Below are 21155 nucleotides of genomic sequence, written 5' to 3'. Positions count from 1 at the left end.
AAAATATTTCTGAAAAACCAAATATTCTTTTCAATGATAGGCTAATAAGTATCCGAACCGCCCTCTTAGCTACGTGATGTACGCGAAAGTAAATTTAAAATAAAGTTGCAGCTCCAGCGCTATTATATGATTCGAGTAAAATAATGAATTTAAATAAAATGTTGCTATAGAATGAAGGTCAATATGATATACTTTATAAAAAAAAATTAAATTATAGAAAAAGGGAGCATTTTTCCCTCATTTTTATTTTTATTGAACAATGGGGCCTCTTGGAAAAGCGGCCTTTTTTACCTGACAAAGAAACTAGTGTTGTACAGCTCACCATATTAACAAAATCAGATAAAAAAGGGCGCTGAGAGCTTTCAGAATCATGCCACGGTCGATTAATACGAGCGGAGAGCGATGGCGGCCCACACCATCACCATGGCCGGCGCTTGAGTTCTGGTAGCCAACCGAATGTGCACATTTTCAGCTGACCTCTTTGCCAAGTAAACACGATCATTTTGTTTGTTTACAAACTGCTAGACAGCGAATGTTTTCTCATCAGAGAAAACCAAATTCGGCAGTTCACCACTTTCGGTCAAGCGAAGCAACTCTAGCTCTTTTGAGTCTATGTTCTTTCTGTTGCGGTGTAAGTTCTTGCACTTTTTGGAATTTCAATGGCTTTAACCCGAGCTCATTTTTCAATGTTTGCCGAATGGAATATTGCGATATGTTCAGCTCACGAGCCATTTTTCGGCCACTGCGACGCGGGTTTCGATCAAGTCGCTTCTTTACTTTTCAATTTGCTGATGTTGCTGTCCACTTCTTTGACGTCGGCCTACGCTATCAGTATCACGGTAACGAGTGATGATACGAGACGCAAAAGATTTATTCACATTTAAATGCTGGAGTGCTCTAACGATAGCCACTTGTGGTTTTCCAGCCAAATATGAAGAAATAACGCTATCACGCTTGAATTCCATCACGAATAGCTTTTTTTTCTGGAAAATTCTCATCAAAATGCTTTTGTACGCTTGTAAACAATATAATTTTAACAGCTGTCGGACGAGTGGCTTAGAAATGACAGCAGTCTGAAGTTGGTTGCAGTTTTTTCATCTCACCCTGTATATATTGTAATCACCAACAATTAAATTTAAAACACTTCAGTTGAAAAATGAATCATCAAAATACTGAATACCTTGAGGTATCGTTATATGGTGATGATAAGAAAACGTGGATCTACATCGAATATCGGGTAATACAATTGTATGAGGGCTATGTGAAAATGTGAACCTATCCTTCTTGTATTCGGTCCTCGAAATTAAATTCAGTAACAGTAAACTGCACGGTCGGGAGTCTATATATCGATAGTCAAGCGACTATGAAAACACCAAATTCATGTACCATCAAATATGGCTTTTTTGGAGTGTAGAATAAAAAAGTGAACAGTTTAAAATGAATGCACCAGTTTCAACATTTCCTAGCATTGCGTGAGTATAGATAAGTAAAATATTGTGTCTGTTCAGTGTTGCCACAAAAATACGTTTTTTCGACCAAACTGTCTACAAAATCCGACCAAAAGTTTTTCAAAATCCGCTGAAAATTACTCGTTTTCGACCAAATTACAAAATAAAAAAATCTGTGGCAATTAGCGAAATTAGCAAAGAAAGCAAGTTAAAAACAAAGTTTGCGAGATAACGAAAACAGTTGTTATTAAATCCATTTTAAATTTTATGAACTTTTTCCCAAAATAATATTTAAAATATTTAAATCGGAAGCATGAACGTTATCATAGTAAGAAGCTTTAAGTCCTCACGTGCAAAATAATACCTCTTGTTTATTTAATTCAAAAATTTCATATTGAATTTTAAAATATCAATTTATCTACTTTTGTTACTATAAATAACTTTGACACATTCACATTATTTTTATATTCTACTTCCATATTGCCAACTATTGGGTATTCTTTAGCAAAATTGCTTATAATTAAAAGATATGTCGACTTAATCCTCGAGTATCGCAAACTCGAGCTCTCGGATTGACTCTTTTTTAGATTGTTAATAAAAGGAAGAATGGGAATAAGAAATAACATTTCATTCTACATTATATTTACGTCGTTTTCCATAAAGTTCTAAGAATCAAAAATAAAATATAGTTTAAAGTATCACACTGCTCTATTGTTCTTAAACCTCTGTCTATAGTTGTGAGGTTTCGCTAAACAATAATCTTGAAATTCCTTTTGGACTGTTGGAGAAAAATTTGTATTTATCTCGACAAAGAGTTTCAATTGATCCTGGTAAATGTTTACAAGCGTAGCTACAACAAAGATGAATTGAATTACAAATACAGTTTAATGTAAAAAAGGTGTAATTCGTTGCTGAATAAAGTCTTCAATCCTCCAAACTGTCCCAATGTTGAGCGATTGAAAACATATTTAACCTTTAACTGATGAGGTGACATATTTTATGAGATGGTAAAAAATGTAATGTGGTAAATTTATACACAAAAACCTTGTCAAAAATATTTTTAGAACAGTGTTGGGTTGTTTGTTCGGGATACCATAGTGTTTTGTTGTTGCAAAATGGTCAGGCTTAATCCCTTTATTGTTGTTTTTATAAAAACAACGTTTGTTTGTTCAGGTTGATTATGTACAAAATCAAAGAAAAAAGCAACATAATGTATTGCAAGGGACCGGTTTGTTTTTTTTTTTTTTTTTTTTTTTTTTTTTTTTTGCAAAGCGCATTCGTAGAAGATTTCGAATCGTGTTGCCATAATTTGTTAGGATGGCGCTTGCACAAAACCGGTGGTTTTTGTTTTTGCGAGCAAAGCGCATTCGTAGAAGATTTCGAACCGTGTGAACATTATGTTTGATTTTATTGCTTTTGTTACGTTTGCAACTGGTGGTTGCAAATATACAAACACATACGAACACAACAAAGACATGACAAAAACTGAAAGATTGCTCGGCAAGAGTAGAATTTGGACGATAAAGAGGAATATTTACTGATTATAAAAATATCTATATTTACTAATATTATTTCTTAGTTTTTCAATAAACGCAATAACAAATATTTTTAATACTTAACGCCACAAAAAAAAAAAGAAATTGAAAAAAATGTTGGAACTTATTAGTATAAATTGAATGGGCAGGATTGAAATGCGAAATTAAACTTTATTATAATCTATATCAGGGGTAGGCAGAGAGCCACATTTTTTTTTTTGTGATTGTATGTGTTTTGAAATAACAAAATATTGCAATTGTTTTTTTGCCTCTCCTTACACAGTGAGAAATAATTTGTTATATGTAAGTTTTCAGTTATCAATTTCTCTTTTCAAAACAACCCCAACTTTTATAATTTATTGCTTAAGTTTGCTTTGATTTTAACGTCAATTTGTAATCGGAATTCGTTGGTGGAAATTAGGAGCTATATTCACACAATTATTTCAATTATGCTTCATTTAAAAAAAGATGATATAATATTGATATATTACGGTGTATTCATAAAATATCCGACAGCACCTTCCCCATCGACTGCTCGAACAAAACTAAATATTCTCCCAAAACCAATTTGACAGAAAATTCAAAATAATTTATTTTTCACAATTGTGTTGGTGAACACACAGATATCCCAAGGGATACTCTTTGTCTAGCCTTGCTATAGATTCTATATATATAAAAATCAATTGTTGTTCGTTGGTAATGGTATCAGTTGAGAACGGCTGGACCGATTTGTATAATTTTTTGTACAAACGATCGTCATACCCCGAGTTAGGTTTTTATAGAAAAAAAAAATATTGACCACGCCTACTTTTACGCCCACAATTTCGATTTATCTAAGATCCTTATATTTGCCAAATAATGAAGATATCGGTTTGAATACGACGTAATCTTGACTCTCCCTCCAATCCTAGGTATCTGTTTGGGGTCACAGGAACTGCCTACAACTACTTCTTTAAATCTATATGTAAAAAATTTAAAAAAGTATAGTAACACATCAGTTCAGAACGGCTGGGTCGATTCGACTCAAATTTTCTTTTGGTTTTTTGTAATTACAGTGGAAACGTTTCCATGAAAGAAATATTTGAGAAAAGCCTCTATAAAAATCGCAGAACTGAAGAAATTGACTTTTCTATTTTGATATGGAGTTTTGTGTAGAATTGTTTCAAAATGCCTTTTGGAATTTAAAATTCTTATTGAAAAAATCGAGTAATTGTGCATATTTTCTATACATGCCGTTATATGGTTGCCATACCAAAATTTTCAATTTTGTTTAAAAAATACTTTTCAAAGCATCAAAACATATAAAATCTCAACGTACCTTTAAATTGAGGCTATGCCTAATGGGGAACAAAGTTATTGCCGGAATTGATTTCACAATACCGAAAACTTTAAATGGCAAGTTACAGATAATTCGGTAGAAATTATAACAAAAACATGCAAAAGGGCGATTTTTTACTGGTATTATTATACCTAAACGAACCAAAGATTAACCTAAATATTTCGTCTTCATTGCGACTTCAACGAACGGCCGCATACACTGATGGATAAAGTTTAATTGACATAAATAACTTACAACATGATTTTTAATATGTTACGAATTCAAAATTACTTTTGATTTGGAAAATTTTGCTAAGGCCTTTATGATACTGATAATTGAGTTTTGAAAATTCAAGGGGTACTGATTTATAATCTCAAAAATACTTTTAAGACCTTCAAAATACCTTAAATCGACCAAATAAGAGAATATTTGGTCGACGAATATTATAAGATAATATTATATGGAGGCCGTATCTAAATGAGAACAAATATATACCTTTTGTAACGCCAATCATCCTAAGAATAATATAAAAGCCTGTGCAAAGTTTGAAAGACGCGTATTAAATTTTGTGAGCTCTATCGTAATTGCAAACGGTGAACGAAGAGGCACACGGACATAATGAATTTAGCAAAGATTTCTACTCTTTAACATACTTTACGGGGTCCCTAACTTTTATAAATCGATGAAACTTTATTTATGATAGTTAAATTAAAGTCATATTTTCAGGATTTCTATTTAGAAATTACTTTCATTACTTTTATTAATTCATTCAATGAGAACTGTATAATGTAACACTGTAATATGCGGACTATACAAAATAGTGGAGTGAATTGAAAATATTGTAAGAAAAGGATTCATATACTCGGAAAATTCTTTCGAACCCTTAAAAGTAACCTTAAATCATAGGTAACATTATACGGGCACTATGCGCTATCGTCAGTAATTACACTGCGCCGCAGACAACCTTGGGGTTAGAAATCTTTTCGGTTGGTAAATAAAAATCCCAAAAGAGGGGTTCCCGGATCTAACTTTTTTAGAGTCCATTTTATATAGCTTAACCATATACAAAGGGCCGCAAATATTTTGCCCTATACTCCGTAAAGTTACGATAAAGTTTTAAATTTGATACATTGTGATATAGCTCCTTTCAAATTCCTCAAATGTTGGTAACTTGAGATTTTAGAAAGAAAAAAAAAATTCTTTCAAATAATTATAAGTATAGAACCACGCTTCATTATAACTCTTACGTGAGGGTATCCGTTGATTTTAGCTATTACCAGGGTCTTGGTCACATTTTTCAATTGATTTTGGCCTTATTTGGCATCTAGCTTCTAGTAGAAGTCCTCTTCGCGGAAATTTTTCAATGTCAAAATTTCGAAATAGGGCTCATATAAAAGTACCTCCTGATTTTACCTTTTCGAGAGTTTTGATTATATTTTCGAATCGATTTGACTTAAAATGTGTGTTTAGGCTACTTTGGGGGTAGAGAACCATTTTACATGGGCCTATTATAAACAGATAATGTATACTTTTCAATATATATGTATATGCTATATTATTTAGGTTTTCAACTCTCAAACTAAAACCTCTTACTGAAAAATAGGATCAGGTTTTTTGAAAGACGTATTTATTTATATTTAGTCGAGTCATCATGTATACAAAAAATTGTACCACTTATGTGAGTCCGATTTGTGAATTATTATGCTTTAAAAACTATATATATATATATATATATATATATATATATATATATGTATGTTTGCTTGTTTAGTTGTTTGTAATTTATGGACTCGGAAACCGATGAACAGATTTTCCTGAAAATTTCCACGTATACTACCTCCCAAAAATTTAGATTTTATATGCACATATCCATTGATCGTTTACAGATACAGTCTCCAAGTTTGATATGTGGAAAGGAATATGGAACAAAAATAAATTTGTTAAATTATATTGAAATCAGTTCAGAATTCAATATAGCTCCCATATATATTTTCGACCGATTTCAAGCATTTGATGCACCAAACACGCTATGTATCCCCAATTTCAGTGAAATTTGAAATGTGTGACGGGATTTGATCAGAAAATAAATTTGTCAAATTATATTGAAATCGGTTCAGATTTGGATATAGTTCCCATATATATTTTCGACCGATTTCGTTTATTTGATACACCAAACACGATACGTATGTCCGATTCCAATGAAATTCGGCATGATTGACTAAATTTGATACGAAAATAAATTTGCCAAATTATATTGAAATCGGTTGAGGTTTGGTTTATCTCCCATATATATTTTTCCGACGATCTCATGTATGTTATGTACCAAACACGATATGTATGTCCGATTCCAATGAAATTCAGAATGTGTAGCGGATTTGGTTACAATAATAAATTTGTCAAATTAATTATAAATCTGTTAATATTTGGATAAAGCTCCCATATATATTCTCGGCCGATTTCACATATTTGATGCACCAAACACGGTATGTATGTACCTCTAATTTCAATGAAATATGGAAGGTCTGGCGGAATTTGGTGTAAAATTAAAAAACAACACAACAATTTAATACGATTTTTACGGGGAAGTATGTTGCTACCTCGAATTCACTAATTGCAACAGAAATACCTCTCAACTTAAAAAGATTGCAGTTTCCAGCACGCTTGCCGTTTGCTGTGAAATTAATAACTCCGAAGGTCAAACCCTTCGTGTATGTGGACTAAATTTAGCATGTTCCTGATTTTCTCGTGGCCAGCTGTTCCTGGCATTTTCACGAGCTGGAAGACCGAGCTATTTGTTTGTTTACGGATTAAAGTATTACAATAATTACGTCTTTTAAATTTTTGAATTTGTTTTATTTAAACCAACAAAAATTGCATATATAAAATTTTGAATGCATATAAAATCGAAAGGAGTAGCGAGTCAGCTAGTAAGAATATAAAAATAGTCTGGAGTAAAAATATGTTTTTTTTCACTTTCAATAACTGTCGTGGAAGTGACTTCCACGATTATCAGAAGTAACGCTGTATGCTTTATCAATCATGCTTAAAACTATTTCTTCTCGAAGGATGCTCCTTCCGGGGTGAGAAAGCGATATCAAACGCGCTGATTTCTATCGCTTAGGTATGACTTCTAAGTGATTTGCGGGATATTTTTTGCTTGCAGGGGTATCTGTTGTATCTGTTTTGTTAATACTAACAGTCACACCAGTGCAGGGCAGGCTCTGTGAAGATAAAGAGGAAACTGAAAAAACGAAATGCCGAAAATCAGGAGGTACTTTTATATGGAAGCTATACCAAATAGTGGACCAGCACCTATATATAGTTATTACATTATAATTGTTTTCTTGGAAATTGTGGCAATCCAATTCACAATATCTTGACAAACCGTTATATGGTAACAATTACTGGAGGAAAAATTGGATCAAAGGAGAACCCGACGTTCCAAATTGCAGCTGATCTAGTTCGAAATTCTTGCTGAAACCTTTAAAATGCCGAAAATCAGGTATACCGTTGCAATATACCCCACTCTAAAGGTGGAGGGAATTATATATATATATATATATATATATTATATATATATATATATATATATATATATATATATATATATATATATATATATATATATATATATATATATATATATATATATACACGAGATACTGTTGACTTTCCATCCAACCCTAAGTATTTGTTTGGGCGCTGAGGAACTGACCACGCCTACTCCATATATATAGAAAATATTGTTGTTCCTTGGTAATTGAATCAGTTATGAACAGCTGGAACGATTTTTATACATATATTTTTTCCTAAATGTTCGTTCTATCCCGAGTGAGGTTTTTGTGCAAAGAAAAAGTGACCACGCCCATTTTTACGCCCATTTTTTCGATTTATCTAAAATCCTATTTGTAATTACAGTGGAAACGTTTTCGTGAAAGAAAATTTCTAGAAGATCCTCTATAAAAATCGTGGAACTGAAAAAAAACACTGTTCTATTTTGATATGGAGTATTGTGTAGAATAGCTTCAAAATGCCTGTTGCAATTGAAAATACTTATTGAAAAAAAAACCGAAAAAAAAAGAAAATTTGCAAATTTTCTATACATTTCTATTCTATACCGTTATACGGTTGCCATACCAAATTTTCAATTTTGATTAAAAAATACTTTTCAAAGCACCAAAACAAGAAAAATCTCAACGTACTTTTGAATTGAGGCTATGCCTAATGGGGAACCAATAGTAGCCACTACTGGGGAATAGAAAATAAATCATAAAGTGGGCTTTTGTTATAATTTTTTTTTTTTTTTTTTTTTGACAAATGGTTTATAACCTCAAAAATACTTTTGAGCCCTTCAAAATACCTCAAATCGGCCAAATCAGAGCACAGTTTTTCGACGAATATTAGGAGATAATATTATATGAGGGCTATATATAAATGAGAACAAATATATAACTTTTGTAACATCAATCATCCTAAGAATAATATAAAAACCTCGGCAAAGTTTGAAAAAAACATATTAAATTTGGTGACCTCTATCCTAATTGCAAACGGTGAACGAAGAGGCTCATGGACAATATTTAATCAACCAAGATTTCTACTCTTTAACATATTTTATGGGGTCCCTAGCTTTTATAAGTCGATGAAACTTTATTTATGATAGTTAAATTTAAGTCATATTGCCAGGAATTCAATTTAGAAATGATTATCGATTCTGAGGTCCAAAACTCCAAATAATTGACTAGATATGGAAATAATCCATCCAATGAGAACTCAAAATGCAAAATTCATTGGGACTGCAATCACTGAAATACCGAATATGTAATATGCGCACTATACAAAATAGTGGAGCGAATTGAAAATTTAATAAGAACAGGATTCATAGCCTCGGAAAATTTTTTCGAACCCTTTAAAGTAACCTTAACTCACATGTAACTTTATACGGAGACTATGCGCTGTCGTCAGTAATTACACTACGGGAAATTTAAACTTGGTAAATTGTTTGGTTGGTAGATAAAAATTTTATATAGCTTAACCATACACAAAGGGCCTCAACTATTTTGCATATACTCCGCAAAAGTTACGATAGAGTTTTAAATTTGTTACAGCCCTAGGGATTACAGGAAGAATCATTTGTACAAAATATGTATCAGGTCGGTCTACATTGTGAAATAGCCCCCACATTGTGTTATAGCCCCCCTTAAATAATATAGCCTCTTTCAAATTCCTCAAATGTTGGTAATTTGTAATTTTAGAAAGAACACATTCTTCCAAATAATTATAAGTATAGGACCATGCTTTGGTGTAACCCTTATCTGCTGATTTCAACTATATCCAGGGTCTTGGTCACATTTTTCAATTGAGCATTAGCTTCTAAGGGGGTAGAAGACCTCTTCGCGGAAATTTTTAATGTCAATTTTTCGTAGAATCGCCCATATAAAAGTGCCCGTGATTCATCTATGTATTAAAGACTAAAACTACGAACCGGCAACGCGGATCGGGCCAGCTAGTAAATAGTAAAAACCAGTAAGGAAAGTCAAAAGTAGGGGGGCCGACTATATGAGACCCTACACCAATATGCATATTTAGTAAAGCTCCAGTAACAAAAGAATTTATTTGAAGTATATCATACCACCTATCAACATTTGGCTTTAGTTTGGTTTCAGAGGGAACTAATATAGGGGAGGCATATCCAATTTTGAATCGATGTTAACTAAATTTGACGGATACGATACAAAATTTAATACACTTATTTCAGAGCTGTTTCTGATATCTGGTTCCAAAGATCATTGTTGTGGAATGCATATTACGCGTGCGAGGGGCTTTAAACCCCAAATCATATAAAATATATATGTGGGAGCTATAGCTATATCTGAAGTGATTTACACCACATTTGAAGTACTACAAAATTCAGTTCATTTGGACATCGGATCTAATCTGAACCGATCTCGATCAAATTTGACAGAGGTATTTTCGAGCTTGTAGAGTGCATATCACGAATGTGAAGGACTTAAACCCCAAATTAAGATGGAACACATATATAACACATAGACCCAAGTCCACAGAAACAAAAACAGCCCCACGCCATTTTTGACCCTCCCTCATGCTTCACTGTACCCTTGCAACACTGCGGCTTGAGTCTTTCATTTTTTGATCTTCTCACCGTAATTTTTTTTATTCCTGAGCCTTTAATATTAAACGTTGACTCATCCCAAAATAAAATGTTTTTCTATTAAGCTGGATTCCAAATAATAGTATCATTTTCGAAAGCCATCCTGGCTTTTCGATTTTTTCAGATATAAATGCCTTTTTTGATGGCTTATGGGCATGCAGACCAGCTGTCACTATTCGTCTACACACTTATCTCGAGCTTATATTCAATGATAGCTCTCTCACCAATTCAGTTGAACTCTTAAATGATTGTTTTTTATTTCTCTCACAATTTGTTGATCAGTACGGGAAGTTTTTCACGGCCTTTATCTGTTACTACTGATCCAGTTTCATAAAACAGACATAGTATACGAGTAATCACAGAAATATTTCTCGGAAATCATTTTCTGCGATAACTTGTTTTCATAGTCACTGATAATTTTCGGTTTTATTAATGTGCTGCATCTAGCCATTTTTAAACTTTTTTTGGAGGTACTTAAAAAGGAAAACAAACGCGTGCTGTTGTAAAAAACTTCTCCAAAAATGATTTTTGACAAGCGAAATTGCTGAAGGAAGCAAAAAGCGATAAATATAACAGTAAAAACAACTGAAATTGCAGCGATCATATGAAAGTACAACAGAGTTGCTTTTGTTTTGTCCATTATTTTTTATATAAAAATGAATTTTGGTTTTTTGTTTTAAGTTTTTTTTTTCTTAATTTTTACAAAAGTTACAGGGCATTCATTCTCCTTGTAATTCCATTTGCTTTAGTTTTGGCCACCAGTGTATATTATATTATCTGATTGAATCTCCTAAATGCAATATTCAGGTACTGTAAAAGGTTCCTCGACCGCGACCCCCTACAAATTGCGGAGAAGGAAAAACCCCTAATCAGGGCGAAACTTAATACAGTGCGGAAATTCGAAAAGAATAAGCCGCTACTGCCAAAATGTTCCCTGGGAAGGAGTTTGCTTCTCTTCTAACCGACCTCGTCAAGAAAGCGAGTTCAGCTGGGGATAAACCTTCGGACAAGGGTAGTGTGAAAGGCAGCAACATTCCAGTTGATGGAATAACAGCGTCAGCTGTTGCACCATCGACAAAATCCAATGCTGCCTCTATTGAAACAAAGTCAAAGAAGCGCAGAAAGTGGAGATAGAAGAAGGGGGACCCGAAGGAATCGTTACCTCGGCGGAATCGAAGGAGACCAAACCCTCATCTCGTCCAACGATGAAGAGGGGACGGTCAAAGGAGGAACCACCACCCGAGGCAAAAAAAACCGTCAGTAAGGAAGTAGTATTTGGTCCGGTTCCAGCGGCTTCTGTGGACCCTAGATCTACTAAAGCCGCAATTGAAACCACCAAACCTCAACCTTCGAGCCGGAGTAGCAAAAAAAGGAAATTTTCCCAAACGGTCTACTGGGACAACCTCCGTGTGGCAGTCATCGACCGTGATGAGCCGGAAGGTAAAATCAGCGAAAGTCGGTGACTGCTCATTGAGAACCGTCTGAGGGAGCTAGTTTTTCTAGGGGACGATCCTAATAGGCAGGGTGCCGCCATCTTCGGTGGACCCGGCACGCCTGCTGATAATATTGGGAAAACAAAATCACAATCGCTGTACGGGCAACTGGCGATTAGTCGGTTAAAGTACGAAAGGAGATACTGCTGACCAGGAAAACCTTCAGACGATTCCGTCTAACGCCGCTGCAGTAGGAGGAAGGAAACACCAAGCTATATATTCAAAAATAAGATGACTGGGCTGGGGAGAGAATGGTATACTAACTACTCTACCTCCGTCGCTTGAACTTAATATCCCTAACAATTTCAGCGGAGGAGACGCCACGGCGGTTAGACTGGAGACATAATCTGGAAGTGTTGTAATTTTTGTCTCCCTTTATCCACGCTTTGAGTACCCCGACCCACCGGGCCAAGTAGTAGAGAAGCTTTTCACGGAGCTGGGAAGCAAGGACAATTGGATGCGATGCCAACGCCCACCACTTTCAATGGGATCAGTAAGGATACCAATGCCAGAGGTGAGTCCATTTTTGATTTTATTCTTAAACATAATCTCAAAATATTTAATAGGGGAAATGAGGCCTCTTTTCAAAATAAAAATATGGAGGATGTCATTGATCTCACCCTTAAAATATGTATGAATCACTCATACTGAATTGGAAGGTCCGAATGCTCCTTCTCGGATCACCGGAGGATAATATACAAAATCTCAGTAGAGGGATTCCATCATAAACCGCATAGGAATCCAAGAAAAGATCGATGGGACAAATTCGCGGAATATAGTGAATTGAGGCTGAGATCTACGGGTAATATCCCAGTAGTCTCCGGCTCAAACATAGATGACTCCGTAAATTTACTAACAAAGATTCTAATTGGATGCTATGAGAAAGCTTGTCCCCTTACCTTCCTTGGCAAGAGATGTCCACCGGTTTTAAAAAAGCCAAAAGGTTATCATGGGTCTGCTTTACGGAGTCTATAGAGGATGTGAATGAAGCTTCCAGATTCCGTTCTTTCAAAGGACCCCAAATTCTTTGGAATGACAGAAGGTGGACTGACTTAGGTCTAGAGACTCTCAATCTGTTAGCCAGCACTTAATTTTTGGACTGCACAGATGCGAGAAATGATCGACTGGCAGATCGGCATAGCCAGTACTGTGAGGCAGAGGACGTGAGTCTGACTGAAAGGATTGTAAGCACCCAAAATCTTATGAGCGATAAAAAAACTCGGCATAAGTTGAGTTTAGGGGCTATGCTTGGATTGACCTGAAATTTTTACCGCAGGTAGGTATTTGTAACCTAATTACGGCAATATAATTTTTTTGTGGGGGAAATACCCGGTTACCCGGTTATTCGACCCAAAAGTTCGGATACAACATCCGGTTTATATCCGGTTCGACGTAACCGATATCAATAATATGGGTATCATTTGAAAGCTTATGAAAATATCTATCCAACGGGGTAATTGGAACCTGTTTCGGAGAAAATGTATGAGTAATTTTTGAAAAAACCCATAAAAACTCGAAAATGGACCCATTATAGGGTCTTAAAATCTATACACAATATTATAGCTAACACTATTGCCTTTCCAAAATGGTGTCATATGTGTTGATATCTTTTGTAGTTCCGAAGATATTGACTTTTAAAGTCGTTACTTATGAAAGCAGTTTGAGTGAACCCAAGTTTTGTGTCGGGTTTAACGTTCTTGTTAATCTGCTTTGTTTTTAATTTGGTGTTGTTAGAATATTATGGATCGCGTAGTGGGTGTTGGACATATCCCAGAGGAGAAAATCTTAAGCCCCGGCCGAAGGCCGGCTACTTACAAAAATTACAATTTTTAGAAAAACTATGGATCGCGTAGCCGGTGTTGGACATACCCCAGAGGAGAAAATCTTAAGCCCCGGCCGAAGGCCGGCTACTTTCGAAAACTACAGTTTTTAGGAAACTATTGATCGCGTAGCCGGTGTTGGACATACCCCAGAGGAGAAAATCTTAAGCCCCGGCCGAAGGCCGGCTACTTACAAAAATTACAATTTTTAGAAAAACTATGGATCGCGTAGCTGGTGTTGGACATACCCTAGAGGAGAAAATCTTAAGCCCCGGCCGAAGGCCGGCTACTTACAAAATGTACAATTTTTAGAAAAACTATGGATCGCGTAGCCGGTGTTGGACATACCCCAGAGGAGAAAATCTTAAGCCCAGGCCGAAGGCCGGTTGCTTAAAAAAGCTATAAAGGTCAAAGTCAAATGCATCTAGACTGGAGAAAAATATAATTTAATGAATTCTATCTCTTATATCCACGGAACCCCAAAAGATATCAACACATATGACACCATTTTGGAAAGGCAATAGTGTTAGCTATAATATTGTGTATAGATTTTAAGACCCTATAATGGGTCCATTTTCGAGTTTTTATGGGTTTTTCAAAAATTACTCATACATTTTCCTAAATTTCTCCGAAACAGGTTCCAATTACCCCGTTGGATAGATATTTTCATAAGCTTTCAAATGATACCCATATTATTGATATCGGTTACGTCGAACCGGATATAAACCGGATGTTGTATTCGAACTTTTGGGTCGAATAACCGGGTAACCGGGTATTTCCCCCACAAAAAAATTACATTGCCGTAATCAGGTTACAAATACCTACCTGCGGTAAAAATTTCAAAATGATCCGAGCATAGCCCCTAAACTCAACTTGCTCCAAAAACTCTAGAGAAACTAATAGATATTGAGATCAGATCTCTACTACCTTTGACTCCGATAAGCACTGCTCAACATGCCTATATGAAAGGCAAATCTGTTGAAACAGCGCAGCAAGACGTCGTGAGTATGTAAAGAAGAACCAAAATAACTCGTGTTTCATTTTGACAGTCTTTCTCGACATCGGGGGGCCTTCAACTATGTCACACTCGCGGCCATTCATAGTTCTCTTACAAAACTTGGTTACCACCACTCCTAATTGTGAGGTTGAGGGGTACTCCACAAGGAGGGGTTCTGTCACCATTACTCTGGCTTCTGGTGATAAACGACATACTAAAAGATCTGGAGCATGACGGGACAAAAGTCGTGGCTTACGCTGACGATGTGGTTCTGCTGATTGCCGGAAAAATTTTGCAAACTGCTTCAGACCTCAGTGAGGGAGCTCTTGTTAAACTTTCTAGATGGGCACAATGCAACGGACTCGGCGCGAACCATAACCATGAATAACTGAGCTCAAACTTTTTACAAGGAGCGGAAAATTCAGAATTTTTCTGTGAATACTGCAGGTTTTGTCAGGACGAGGAGGAAAGCGACATGGTGGAGCACTTAATCTGCCACTGTCCAACCCCGCAGTTATGCTTCAATTAGCCAGAAGATTAAAATGACTGAAGACGACACGCTGATCACATCGAGGATACAAACTCACTAATTTCTGCTTCCGTGAGAAAAAAAAAGAAAACCTCAAGTTACTAAAAAAATATATCGAATTTCTGAAAACTTTTAGTGACGTAGCTGATCTTAGAGTGCCGTAGCCGAAGTTGGACTGACCAGACCTACTAATTGTGTTAGATACCTTGCAACCGGTTTCCAAAAGCCATATTTTCCAACTACGCACTGACATTTATGAAATTCACTATAAAAATGCACAGAACAAAATGTTACTATATTTTTTTGGACCGCAATGCGTAAATTGGAACAATTACAGCTGTTAGGACTCGGAATCAACAATTATGGACAACGAAATCATCCCTTTTTAATAAAAAAGTTTCCGAATTGTATCATCTCTTGAAGAGGTGGTATTATATATGGAAGAAATTCCACGCAGATTTATACACGGCACTTTGGTTGTTTCTCTTAGGGATATCTCTAGTTAGTCTATGTTATGTTAATCACGATATAAACGTATACCTTCCGATATATGCCTAATGGTATGTTTGTGGTATAAATCTGGTCTTCGGCCAGGGATTTACGCGAGCCAAAAGACGTGATAAACAATTTCAATTGTTCCGATACTGTACTCGCAATTTAATTGAGTGCAATCACATAAATTTATTAACCAAAGGTGTGCGATAACAAGCTTTAAAAAACATATTTCAAATCACTATACACATCCTGTCCAAAAGAAAGTTTTCTCGTGGCATTTAAGACAGGAGCTTAATTTAGTCTACAAAGTCATACGAACTTACGGTAAATCTAATTTTCGTTTTACATATTTTAAGTCATTGTGAACAAATGTTACAGCACATACAATGTCTTTGGTCGAAATATTAAATACTTTTATTGCTAATAAAGTTGTAGTAAACAAATCAGTATGAGTAGTAAAACATAAATTGGTTGGGAAAACAATAACATGGCGTTGGTTAGCCAACTTACGAAAGTACCTAAACAAAGAGCGTATTAAAGCGCAAGGTCTGACGTATCTACAAATGTTATGCCTCATTAAAATACACGCAACGTATGCTAAACAATTTCACGAGATAAACCATGATGCAATAAAAGAGTATTACAGATATAACTACTGGTAATTTTTCCGATATTATTCAAGCAATTTCAATATTTTTGTGATATCTACTGTATATGGAAAATAAAAACAAAACATATTAAAACTAAAAATATATTTGCAAAAGTGTTAAATCAAACGTATTATGCATAAAATTGTAAAATAATTGAATGATAAGCACACGTATGTAATAGATCTCTAAATATTTAAAGTTTTTAAATTTTCTAAAGATCCTTATATATTTAGAAAGATATCATTAAATTCAATTTAGAAATGTGTATATTTGTAACATATAGACTCAAACCCTTGAAAACAGACAAGGCGACATCTGCTGAATTGAGTTTTATCGATAATAACATACCATGTAATTCAAACAAAATTTTAAAAATATGATAAAAACAAATTTACTATAGTTCTCTTGTTATTACTAAAATTTATTTTGTTATTGTAACAAAAATAAAATTACATATTAATTTTTTTGTAAAATAAGCAATGAGTTAAGTAATTAAAAATTATAGAATAGGTCTACTGTATATAGTTGGATGCATGGTACAATAAAATCAAGGTAGGGCTGTGATACCATATGATTTCAATTTTTTTATTTTCTTGGCTTAATATATCAACTTTATTTGTTTATGTCTGTGTATTATTTTCAATAAAATGTTTATTGCAACGTATGGACGGACAAAATCTACATATATATACTGACATCTAAAATGTAAGTAATCGGTTAACATTAATATACTTTGACATCTAAAATGTAAAATAGTGGTTTTATGAAAATCGGTTAACATTAATATTGCTCTGTTAATGGCTTTTTAACAGAGTGGTTCAGAGTTTAAAAGAATGTTTAAACAAAGGTAACCAGATAAAGTCCAAATTTGGTCTGTGGTAATATTTATATCAAACTTTGATGATAAGGGAACATGAAAATATTAGCGCATAGTTCCTCATACCTCCCTCAAAGGGTCAGAATTGTTCACATGAATATATGTGTGTCCACTTTTTCTCTCACATCTTAAAATGGATCCACATGTTTAATATTAAATATTATTATTATTTAAAACCGTGTCCGGGGAGGAACGCCCAAAATTGTGCTCTTTTCAAGGTCGATGAGAGGTTGGGTGGGGAAAATGAGGCAAAAGAAAAGGAGTTGATTATAAAGAAAATATATAATGGAAGAAGAAGACAAGGTTGTCACTTGAAAATGAAGCACCATTATTGGCTCCCGGAAATGAAGGAAAAAATAGATAAATATAAGTAGAATTGTTTAAAGTGTCATATGTACTCGCAAATAGGGGCAAATATGAAACTAGTATTGACATTTAAAGGTCCATATACGAAATTTAAAGGGCCAGATAATACAAATACCCTACTATGGTATAATAGAGGTGTACAAGTGAGAAGAGAAACCAACCACTCTGTGTAGATATCAGCTCCAAATCTCACTCCTGAGAAATAAAACACAACCGCACGTTTGGGTTGATGAGTTAAATCTGATTTTATTTTAAAAATATTGTTCTTAACTGTTACAAAAACTAATCTAACTTAACCTACTCGCAGCCACACAATTGTTCTTATCTATTTTTAGATTTAAAAAGGGAACATAACATGGCTGCTTGTCCCTTCATTCAAGTGATCTTGGCTACCTACTGGCGCATCGATATTTGGTGTGTGTGGGTCATGGACTTTATTATTTACACATTACCATATGCGACAGCGCACAAGATCACTGAATTGTACACATGTGATATTTTATGACTACTGGGAAACTGATGATGTTGAAATATTTATTTTTAATTGTTAGAATTTCCCAGCGCCTCAACCGCACGCAAAAGGATGTACAAAGTATTTTGTAAAAGAAGCCTGCAATATGCGATTATGGAAAACGGATTCTTTTATACAAAAAAGTTTAAAAATGTCAAGAAAATCACACATATTTCATATAAAACGAAACGGTAACCAGATAAAGTACAATAAAATCTGTGGTAATATTAATATCAAACTTAGATAATTAGGGAACATGGAAAATATTAGCGCATAGTTCCGCATACCTCTCTAAAAGGGTCAGAATTGTTCCACTTTTATTCTCACATCTTAAAATTGACCCAAATAATTAATATTCATAAGCATTTTAAATTGTAAACTTATTTTTCAATACTTTTTAAAACTACACTGCATTGCAGGGAAGTAAAAAATCACAGAATGCTTTTTAAAACCGTGTCCGGGAAGGAACACCCAAAAATAAACATTTCGAATGCCACTGCTTCATTATTTCTACAAACATTAGATCATTATAAAGAGAAAATATATATGTATAATATTTATGAAACGACCCCAAAAAAGGGTATACAAAAATAAATGATCAAACGATGATATTATCTATCAGTCGGAATACCGACTTATGCTTTCTAACTTGTTCTTTTTTCTCTTCCATTTGCTGAAAAGTATACTCTTTCTCAGAATGAAGATGTTATAAAAATTAAAAATATAAACGAAAGATAAAATGTCAGTATGACGCAATGAAAAAAAAAAAAAAAAAAAAAACACCAAAATCATAACAAAACCACTTTCGGCAACACTGTTTATGATATCCAAAATGCAAAACCTTTAGACCTTTACAACCGATAAAATTAAGTAAATAAATCTTGCCGAGTTGTTTACTAACAGTAAAAAAGAGCTATGTTGGAACTTTTGTAAAATAAATTAAAATTAAAAAATTCCGAATATCTTGGGTTGCAGTTATATGGGGTTTTACAAAACCATTGATATTGTAGTAGAATATAAGTGAACACAAATTCTGTAAATGAAGACACAAATCGGTAATGCGATAAAAATACAACTATGTAACAAGACAACCAATATCATGTTAGATAATATAGATACAGGAAAAGGTATCGCGTCACTCGTTAAGTGACCGACAAAGAATACAGAAGTATACAACTTCAGGTGTGGGACAACCAACGCATACTGTGAAATTGTAGAAAAGCCAACAAAAAGTTTGGAAATAAAAAACATAACGAGAAAACACTGTGAGCAAGACAACAAGTGAGCAAGACCAAGCACAGCCACCGCAACGACAACTTAGTGAGCAAGACCAAGCACAGCAATGGCAACAAAGAGTAAGTGAGCAAGACACAACCATGTCAACAACAAGGGACCAAGAAGTGACACAGCCGTTACAACAGCAAGGGAGCAAGTTGACGCACAGCTACACAAAGCCAATTTTTTTCAAGCGAATGAGAGTCAATTACGTGAATATTGGAAATTGGAAAATAACATTGATGAGCTGGAAAGCCGGAAACGAAAGAAAAGTGTGGTCACGTTTGCAGACTTAGAGGGAACCTTCCCTTAATTTACAGGCGACGAATGTTACACCATCAGAAAATGGTTGGACGAATACGAGATGTGATGAAGCAGAAAAATTTATCTTTGCACGAAGAATGCTTGACGGAAGCGCAAAATTCTTCTTGAGTAGTGCAAATGCACAGTTGGCTCTGAAGATGGAGTTGTGTGAGAAATTCGAGAAGACAGACGCGAAGGACATCCTGCACAGGTTGGATGGCTGTAAGTGGAAAAAAGGTCATGCATAGATATGCATTGATAATGCAAGAACTTGGCGACGGGCTCCAATAACACAAGCAGAGTTAGTGGAGTACATAACCGAAAGAATGTAAGACGGCGGCCTCAGTGTTTATGAATGCGACAAAAATGCGACTTTAAGAAGTTAATTCCAAAGTATGAAAAGATGGTGGCTGAAAGAGTCCAGCGGCAGCCGAAAAACACAGGAGGGGAAGTAGTCAGGAGGAGCCGGAACTTCGATGCTACAATTGCCAAGGCATGGGACACTACGCAAATACATGCAAGAAGCCTCAACACGCAATGGGGCGGAAAAACGCCAAAGCCAAATGCGCTGTAGAATTTAGAAGAAGAATAAAAAAATTAATCTTAAGATAATTAATGACAGAGCCCGGTGAGCTCTATTACTCAGAAGGGACTTCCTTAAATCGTTTTCAATTCAAATGAATTTCATAATATCGGAAAAAATATGATTAATGAATTAAAAATGAACAAACATTGAATTAAGACAAAGGACGTGAAATATAAATAACTAAATGAAATGGGAGGCGTGTTGGGCTCTTTTCAAGGTCGATGGGAGGTTGGATGAGGAAAATGAAACAAAAGAAAAGGAGGATAATCAACTAAAGAAAATATATAATGGAAGAAGAAGACAAAGTTGTCACTTGAAAATGAGGCACCATTATTCGCTCCCGGAATTGAAGAAAAAAATAGATAAATGTAAGAAGAACTGTTTAAAGTGTCGCAAATAGGGGCAAATATGAAACAGGTATGGTAAGGGGACGAAATTTAAAGGACCAGATAACACAAATACACTACTATGGCCTGCAATATGCGATACTGTGAATGAAGACACATATCGATAATGTAATAAAAAATAACACTATGTAATAAGACAAATTATATTAAATATATATATATATATATATATATATATATATATATATATATATATATATATAATGGCTTTTTTAACAGAGTTTAAACAGAATGTTTAAACAAAGGTAACCAGATAAAGTCCAAATTTGGTCTGTGGTAATATTTATATCAAACTTTGATGATAAGGGAACATGGAAATATTAGCGCATAGTTCCTCATACCTCCCTCAAAGGGTCAGAATTGTTCACATGAATAT

The 21155-nt window shown here is 34.6% G+C and overlaps 1 protein-coding gene across 5 annotated transcripts in view; it reads right to left on the bottom strand.

Moving 5' to 3' along the window:
• The window catches only part of LOC131801188 (uncharacterized), a 66485-nt gene extending 50122 nt beyond the window's left edge, over positions 1-16363 (bottom strand). Inside the window, exon 1 of one of the 5 annotated variants that reach the window (XR_009341731.1) lies at positions 16128-16284. The gene's annotated coding sequence lies outside the window, so the exon portion shown is untranslated. The other 4 variants (XM_059119405.1, XM_059119407.1, XM_059119403.1 and 1 more) reach the window with 4 other exon arrangements.
• Between the last annotated feature and the right edge of the window lie 4792 nt (positions 16364-21155).

The sequence above is a fragment of the Musca domestica genome, unplaced genomic scaffold (genome assembly GCF_030504385.1).
Source record: "Musca domestica strain aabys unplaced genomic scaffold, Musca_domestica.polishedcontigs.V.1.1 145, whole genome shotgun sequence".
Taxonomy (NCBI): domain Eukaryota; kingdom Metazoa; phylum Arthropoda; class Insecta; order Diptera; family Muscidae; genus Musca; species Musca domestica.
Note: the sequence above shows the minus strand (reverse complement) of the source record. Positions and strands in the feature narration are given on the sequence as shown.